Source organism: Pungitius pungitius, chromosome 2, assembly GCF_949316345.1.
Source record: "Pungitius pungitius chromosome 2, fPunPun2.1, whole genome shotgun sequence".
NCBI classification, from domain to species: Eukaryota; Metazoa; Chordata; class Actinopteri; order Perciformes; family Gasterosteidae; genus Pungitius; species Pungitius pungitius.
Window position 1 is genome coordinate 23,898,699 of NC_084901.1, and position 8,419 is coordinate 23,907,117.

The 8,419-nt window shown below is 38.5% G+C and overlaps 1 long non-coding RNA gene across 1 annotated transcript; it reads right to left on the reverse strand.

The window, feature by feature from the left end:
- Positions 1–763: 763 nt before the first annotated feature.
- Positions 764–5,178, reverse strand: LOC134107201 (uncharacterized). The gene is made up of 4 exons (XR_009942695.1): positions 4,808–5,178; positions 4,501–4,552; positions 2,825–2,884; positions 764–1,559 (listed from the first exon to the last, which is right to left on the reverse strand). It is a non-coding gene; the product is annotated as an uncharacterized LOC134107201 (long non-coding RNA).
- Between the last annotated feature and the right edge of the window lie 3,241 nt (positions 5,179–8,419).

Genomic DNA, 8,419 nt, shown 5'->3' on the forward strand with positions numbered 1-8,419 from the left:
TAAATCATCATGTACTGGAAAAATATTCTGTTGTTTCTACATGTATTCAAACACTTTTAGCACCCAGCCATATCAAAATTCAAGAATTGTGTTTACAACCAGCGAACTCCAGAACAATGGCTGCCTGCAAGTATTTATACTGATCAGTAAAGGTGTGAAAGTATGTGACCACACCCCTTGGGAGTGGTCTCCAGGTGAGTTCAATGTAGCTTGGCTTTTGAAGGCCTCTCAGTCTATCAGTTGTGGCATTATCAAGTATTACATGAATGCATTTCGGTAGATCACATTACATTGAATACTATCATAACTGTACATTGGTATTATTCTATTGATTGCAGTTTCAAACTTAAAGTAATGGGAATGTCATAAAACCACTGTATCAAATACACACACATGTAAAAACACATGTATACACAGACACACACACAAATGTATACATATACACACGTACATAAATACTTGTATGGACACACATATGTGTGTATGTATGTATATACATGCATGAAAACACACACATACATACATACATGTATACAAACACACACATATACATACATGTATACAAACACACACACATATACACGAATACACACACATATACATACACGAATACACACACATATACATACACGAACACACACACATATACATACACGAACACACACACATATACATACACGAACACACACACATATACATACACGAACACACACACACACACACGAACACACACACACACACACGAACACACACAAAGACGGGTTCTTCTATGCCGGTGGGGACTTATGCACAGAGGTGAAGCGTGGGGACCTCATTTTTTTTAACAGAATAATGGCATACTTTCAATCAAATCATTTTCCTTAATTTTTTTCAAACCCCAATATCACCTTAAATCTCAAAATTTCTCAAATTTATAGAGTTGAATATTTTTCTGGTTTCTCTATTCCGGTGGGGACCGTCCAATTATGTCATAATACAAAATCACACCAGGGGGCAGTGTTCAAAATGTGTCTCAAACAAGGTAAGGTACTCAATAAAGGGTACTTTTTAGAAACTCTAAGGCACTTAATACATATTTTGTCAATTCATGGTGAATATATACACCATTGAATGTTATAATTGTATAATGACTCATTATCATTGTATAATGACTCATTATCTATGTATATTAAACCCCACTCTATAATATTGTTTGATATATTGCATCTTTATTTTTTTTAAACTATGCAGTTTAAAGCATCATCATCAACTTTCAAATATTATATAAAGTTAACAATTACAGAACAGGGAGCAATAAGACTACTGTAAACAATGTCTGTAAACGTGCTGGCAGTCCACCAGGAATTTAATCTTCCATCTGATGAAAATGCGGCTTACCTTTTTTTTAATTTTTTTTAATTCAGTTTTTTATATATATTTTGACAACTCATCCCTTGATCGGCCAGTGACGATGTCGTGATGCATTTCTGACCACTGACCACCATTGATGTAGTCCATTAAGGTCCTTTCAACAGCTTCGATTTCCTCTTTGGTCCACTTCTTCTTTGTTTGTGGTGACCCTGAATAAAATGAGACAAAAATGTAATGCTGTTAAACAGCAACTACTGAGGCTATAATGACAATAGGTCATGACTGTACCACTACACACAGTATGACAACCTATAGTTGCAGTAAAGTGAAGTATTTGTAGTAAAGATTCCAGTAAGACAAGAAATAGAACTAGCATATATATTCTCAAAAATGATGTTCTAATATTCGCTTGAAGTTGATAGTTACAAACATTGAATGCTCCGAGCGAGCTGTGCTGTGTTAACATGGAACATTTCCTTGGCATGAAATGGCAAATGATCAAACTAGGGCCCTTTTTACTCGTACGTGATTCAACTAAGTCAATCATCAGGGACTCGGTTCCCCAAAGGTGGATCCGCGCTCAAACTGTCCCGTTAGTTTGAACCAAATGTCAGACATCAGGATAATCGCATGTGCGCGTCATACGTAAGAAAGCGAAAGGCCAAAACAAGGATTTTTTAACAGTACAACAACAAATAAACTTAAAAGAGGTGCGTCTTTTTTCTCCGCTCACGAGCAGGAGATGATGATGAACGCATACGAGGAGATAATGTGTATTTCAATCATTTCTGTTGGATGAATTGAACATAATGTACATCTTTTACGTTGTTCATTCTATAAGTCATCGCAGGATGTTTATCCCGGGGGAGAAGCCTCCTCCATCTCTAAAGGTGTCTTTTTTCAGATTTTTCATTGTTTGTGGGGTTTTTCCTGTGCCGATGTGAGGCTTTCTGGAAATAGGATGCCTTACGTGTAGACTGTCAAGCCCTCTGAGGCATATTTGTGATACTGTGCTATACAAAATTAAATGGACAATGTACTTATGGCAAAAACTGACACCGCCCCCCTGCGAGGTTTACAAGCCCAACAAAGTATCGCACAGCAGTTAACGTTAAGTGCAGGATTTTTGATGTGTTGCTATGGTGATTTATCCAAACCTGCTTCGGGGAACCGCAAAGCCTGATCTACGTCATCTCATCCTGAAAATTATCCAGCTAACTCAGTTAACCATGTACGAGGAACAGGGCCCAGTGCATGAAGCTGTTGTAACTTCTAGTCTATTTTATTAATGCAATATGAAGTCAGTACAGTAGCGTGCAACCCGCAAAGCAGACAATCGTGCCGCTGCTGTATTATTCATTTTCACATTTGAATATCTGTTTTTAACAACTATTCGTATATATATTTTTAATATAGAATATTTGTTGACAGCCCTAATAGATATGTTAGGTGAAAACCTGGAAAAAGAGATTACCTTTTTTGTGTGAGATTCACCAGACCTCTCCAGCCAGCAGCATCTTTTCATCGGAACTACCTTAAAACAAGCAAAATTTAGAATAAGAGACTTTAAATGTATTCATTAATGCAATGAAATAGTTTTGGCGCCCACAGAATGAACACACCTGATATTTTTTAAAAACTCAATTAGGGAATGTGATTGTAAATAAACGTACAGGCAAGGTAAAATGCATGAAAATTAGTCACTTGTCACTGAACTGTGTGTTTTCTTTAAAAGATAAATATTGTATTAGTATTTTAGAAATTTCTATAATCCTCACATTTACTTAAACTATTACATTTGGCTTCATGTGGCAGCAGTGAATATCTTTTTCACCAACCAGCTGTCTGCAAACAAAAGGCATCTCTTATACCTCATATTTTAATTTAATATAATTTAATCAATGGGTTACATTTACCCATAGTACACCGTAGGCACCATTCCTAATGCCTCTGGGCCAGGTCCTCATTGTAAATGATAATTGATTCTTAACTAATTTTACCTGATTAAATAAAAAGTCAAATTACAAACATCTTTGGACATTGGGGATAGCCTTTAACTCATCATTTTTTAAAATGTATTTATGATTCTTGTCCTGCAGTACTTTCTTTCATCTTTGTTTCATGCTAAATACCAACGTTTGGCAAAATAACCATAGCAACACAAGCTCGCCACTGCTCTGGAAAAAAGGAAGCTGTCTTCCTCATTAATGAAAGAGCGATATTATTTAGATTTACATTTTACAGGGAGAGTTCTCCGAAATCAAAGATCTGTTATGAGATCACTTCCTGTACGAGCGCTATCGATGCTGCCAACAAGCAATCATTAATCTACAGGAAGACCTTCGAGATCCGCAAATGGTGGACACATCACGCCGCAGCCGAGCGTTGACGTTCTCACACTGTTGCTCATACTGTACATTGTTTAACAGTTTTGCGATGCAGAGAACACAAGGAAAGCCGCTATGATATATCCGTATTATAATAAGTGATAATTTACAGTTGCTGTTCACATTGACCCAAGCGTTACATATCACTGCGCACGGGAGGGGGAGGGCCGATACGGCCGACTGTTCAGTGACAGCGCGGTTGTTACTCGGCGGGCTGAGCACACTCCGGCGGGAGGCCGCGCCGGACGGGCAGTCGGGCGCCACGACAGGCCAGATTTGGACCGCAAGTTTAACATATGTGAATTGGGCACTCATGGGCCACATAAACTGACGTTGCAGGCCTCGAGTTGGACACGTGTGCTCGAGACTCATGAAATGAGATACACAACGTTTGGTGGCTACAACTATTTAGTGCTGAAAGGCAGCTATTTACTTACCATTTATAATTTCGCTGGTAACCGCGTTATAAAGGCAATAAGGTACTTGAGGCAGTACTTTCTTAGTGTTTCGTACCTTATTGCTTAAATATTAAGTACCTAACTCGTCTATTACTGCTTGATCTGCTATCAACCCAGTGAATATTGTATTTAATAGAATCTAAATTGGTGGGAAACACTATATAAAATATATTTGACTTCAATTTTACCAAACTACCTGTAAAAATGAATTACTCTAGCATTGTATTCATTGTGACATTTCTTTTCTATGTGCACAGTCAAGCAGGTTAACAGCCATTTAAGAACCTTAAGATGACATAGCCTACCTGGTTAGTATGTTCACGGTCAAAGGCTCCTTCATTTCTCCGAAATCAGCATCTGCAAATATGTAAGCGGATGGAAATGTTATTATGGTGTATGATGAACAAATAACTTCAAAATGAGACATTAAAAAAGAATGTATGTATTTTGCATTTGAAATCCCCATATACTTGTTATATGACCTAAACCTTAACATCATGATCAATTTGGGATTAAAAAAAAGATCTATAGAACCCTAGTTTAGTGTAATATTCCTTTGACTTTCTACAAACACCAATGTACAATCATCTCCTTGTGTCTCCCCTCTCTCACCTGTGCACTTCGAGCTGTCACTACTGGATGGCAAACATGCTCCATCCTCCTAAAAGCACAAGGGACACATTCAGCCAAAGCTATACATCCAACTCATTACAGTACTCTTTTTTTTTTTTTTAATGAAATGAATTAAGTTTCTCGGAATGCATTATAGTAACAACATCTACTTCTGTTCTTAACGACAAACAATATATTATCTATCTCAATACCTATGACAATCTGAATTAAAATGCCTATTTATACATGGGTAGATATTACAATCACTCTTTGGGCAAATGGAAAACTGCTTATTAAGTGTTATAGGCCCAAAAGCCACCGTAAGGATACTTAAAATGGTTAAAGGGAAATTAGTTATAATCCAGGTCTTAACACAGATTAAGTATTACACTCATTTGATGAGCATAATATTCACATTATGTGTGAAAAGATATTGATAAAACATGAATATACTTATAAAGTATATAATAAATAACTAATTAGCTGTCCAGCATTCTATTTCACAACGCGTGCACATGCTGCTGCTTGCACATGCTTGCTTATTGTTAGCTAACATTAGCTGTCCATTTAAGTTGAGTTTAACACATTGCAACAGCTCATTTTATATGGCAGTACATATGAAAATAGTATCAAAGTAAACTTAACAGCACTATTTGTGGTGCTAGTTGCACATGCTTGCTTATTGTTAGCTAACATTAGCTTCCCATCTAAGTTGAGTTTAGCACATTGCAACAGCTCATTTTATATGGCAGTACATATATTAATAGTATCAAAGTAAACGTAAAAAGCACTGTTTTACATTAGAAGCTAGTCCAATAATTAAAAACTCACCATTTCTATCCAGCTTCTGCAGCCAGCACTGTCACGTTGTCTGCTGCTCGGCAGTCTGAGGGAAATGGACGGTAGCAGGTGCTTGGTGGGGGCGTGGCCAGACCGAGGACCCCACGTGGATGGTAACAGTTCGGTTTTGTGTAAAGAAACAAAACTTAAGGTTCTTAACACAAAACCTGACATTGACTGTCCCCACCGTACCCTCGCCCATCCCCCCACTCCTTCAGTCACCATTAGCTTGAGGGAGCATTGGGGCTCAGCCTGTTCTGCTGGGCCTTGTTAATAACGTAGAAGGGTAATAGTAATTACTAAAACCGAAGGATTACATAAAATACCTGGTGAAGTTGAGACGTTATTACTCAACTAGAATTAAGTATACATTTTAATATGTATTTTATTTAATTTCTAATAAAACTGGAAGCATTTTTGAACAATTAAAAATGTAGACAAACATTGATATTTTAAGAATAAAAACTACAACTACTACATTTACAAGCCCTTGTATTCAGAACAAGTATTTATATGTGCAGACATAAATTATGAATTTAGAATAGGAAATAGCATTTAAAAGTGTAGTACTCACACAAGAATACACAAAACGTTCTTTTAGGCGCTAATGATCATATTTCCGGTTTAAGAATAAAGAGTGGGGAGGGGCTGACAATTTTTACAGTCTTCTATGTAGTCTTTAATCAAGGTTTTACGGTAACTCACGCACTGTTCATACCGGCATTATGCCGTAAAAACTGACGTTGCTCTTCGGCAGGCTGCAGCATTTATTTTTACAAGTCATGTAGCGCCCAGCGGTCGGAGCTGCCCTAACTGAAGTGAGTTGTGTACAAGGTACACAGAACTGTGAAGCGCCAGAATCACTGATTGGAGAAGTCAAAGAAAGGGATAGAGCCACCATCCAGGTGCGACTGGGCTCGTGGCAGCAGGTAGATGATGGCGTCATCCACTCCCACATAAGGCAATGCAAATTGCAGAGGGCCCGGTGATGATTTTATCTGGGCTTGAAGGTGGGTCAAGAGCAGCCTCTCCAGCACCTTCATCACATGGGATGTGAGGGCAACTAGTCAGTGGTCATTGAGGCCACGGTGTCTTCTACAGCATCGGGACTGCCTGCTGCTTTAGGCTCAGAATAAGGAGATGTTGGTGGGCTTTAGACAGCTGGATGGCGCAGGTCTTCAGCACCCTGGGGCTGATACCATCAGGAGGCCTTATGTTGCTTCACAAGAGGTTTCAGTATGTACTCTAACTGCCTCACCACATACACCCTTGACCCAATCCCATTTACTCTTCTTCAGACTGAATTTCTTCTCACCATCCCCATCTCTGGTTTCAGGGTGTATTCCAAAAGCTTTCTAGACTGCCAAAGTCAGCCCCCTTTGATGTTGACAACTTCAACCAATTGTCTTCGTATCTGCGCCTATCAGACCCCAACTCAACTGAGACAGCCTGTCTCATATCGAAAGATTTGTCTTACTTATTGCAGTGTTATCTATATACTTTTGTCAAATAGTTTATATCGTTGGCAAGTTATCCATATATATGGGCTTTGGGGGAGGACAACCAAACACCAAATATTCTAGCACCGTTGATTCAATGTAGACATTAATGACACTTTATCGTGCTGCATAATATGTCATGCCATAGCAGGGTAGGAAATTCACATAATATTTAGGCCCCATTCAAGGGCGTAACCATGTATATTGGGGGGGTTAGATTGGTATTTTCTCAATATTTCCTAAAGAATGCATTGTTACGCACTTGCCCCCACTAACTGAAAAGCAGGGTTGTTTTATAAAAAAATTGGCGGCATTTTTTCATTAAACTAGTGAAATAACATAATACCTTTGTTAAAACGATTAAATATACTTATTTGGACTATATTTGGATGTATATGTAATTGCCATAAAATGGCAGTAATGAGACTATTAGGCAGTAGTTTACAAATCTAAAGGGTTTTTCTTAAGATTCTTTGAATCAAAACAGAAAACATTAATCAGACTCATTCAATTTTCTTTTTATTTCTTTTATCGTTTCTCGTGTTAAGAGATGTCAAACAGCTTGACTATTTTGCAGAACGCTGTCTTCTAGATCAGATTCACAGCAACCAAAGTTGGCTCTCGTTTATTGAGATGATTACGCCATGCTTCTGTAAAAACAAAACTAATTTAAACCTTGAAACCCTCAATCAACTACAGTCTCAACTAATTGTGTTTTATCCAAATACACGATTGGCTGTTAACCACAAGATGTCAGTAACCTTTGAGGAGAGTAGGGATTGGTATCGGGGGGTTTTTCGGTGCTAAACCGGTGCATTTAAAATTATTTCTGATTAAGCAAAAGAGCATATTGTTTATCCACCATGTGATAGAATTTATTATTATTTCTATGTTTAGTTAACGCTATGCTGTGTAAAATAAAGACGAAAAGAATCAAACGATCTGCCGTCATTTGCGTGAAGAAATGGAGTCACGTGTCTGCAGCTCAATGTGGCTTAATGGCGAACAGCACCGAAGGAACGTCGTTACACCCTCTGTTTAATACTTCAGTGGGGGGCTGTCCGACGGGAGGGGTGCGGTAGTTGCGGACTCACGCTCTGTGTCCGCTGGAGAGCGCAGCTCTCCTGTGTATGCGCACGTGTCTGTGTGTGCGCGCAATAGTGTGCCTGCATCCGTCTGGGCGATAGTGCCGCGTGCTGAAAGAGTGAGGGAAATACTGACTTAAATAAATAGAATAGAAGGGTGATGGCTAGCTTGCCACACGGTAGGCTAT